Consider the following 539-nt stretch of genomic DNA (forward strand, 5'->3'; position numbering starts at 1 on the left):
TAATAATAATAATAATAATAATAATAATAATAATAATAATAATAATAATAATAACAATGATGATGGTGACGATAGTAATAATTCATATTAATATTAATAACAATAAAAAGTGAAGAAAATTGTGCTAACTGCGTTAAAAAGTTGTGATTTGTTGATCATAATATAGTATATATAGTTAAAGCTTAGTAAGCTATAATTAGGCCTAAGTTAAGGATATTAAGTAGATCCCTGATAAAAGATCATGAGAAATTTGTTGGCGTTTTATTTTGACTATAATGGTAATGTGATGATGATGATACTATATAAAAGTGTCATTTCCGGCCATCTCGAGAGGTACTATTTCCTCAAATTTTCTCACCTCAGCCCCAGCCATGGTGGGGCTGAGGTGGTTGTGAAATTACGTTTTTGAAGAAGGCCTATGTAAAGTACATACTCAAAGACAATGTTTTAAGCTTTGTTTTCTATGGTATACACACACACATTAATAAGATCTCTATGGTTGTCAAAAATCCATGATAAAAGATCATGAGAATTTTTTT

This window comes from Anneissia japonica, unplaced genomic scaffold (assembly GCF_011630105.1).
Source record: "Anneissia japonica isolate Jap-2015-1 unplaced genomic scaffold, ASM1163010v1 scaffold288091_len1417266_cov198, whole genome shotgun sequence".
NCBI lineage: Eukaryota > Metazoa > Echinodermata > Crinoidea > Comatulida > Comatulidae > Anneissia > Anneissia japonica.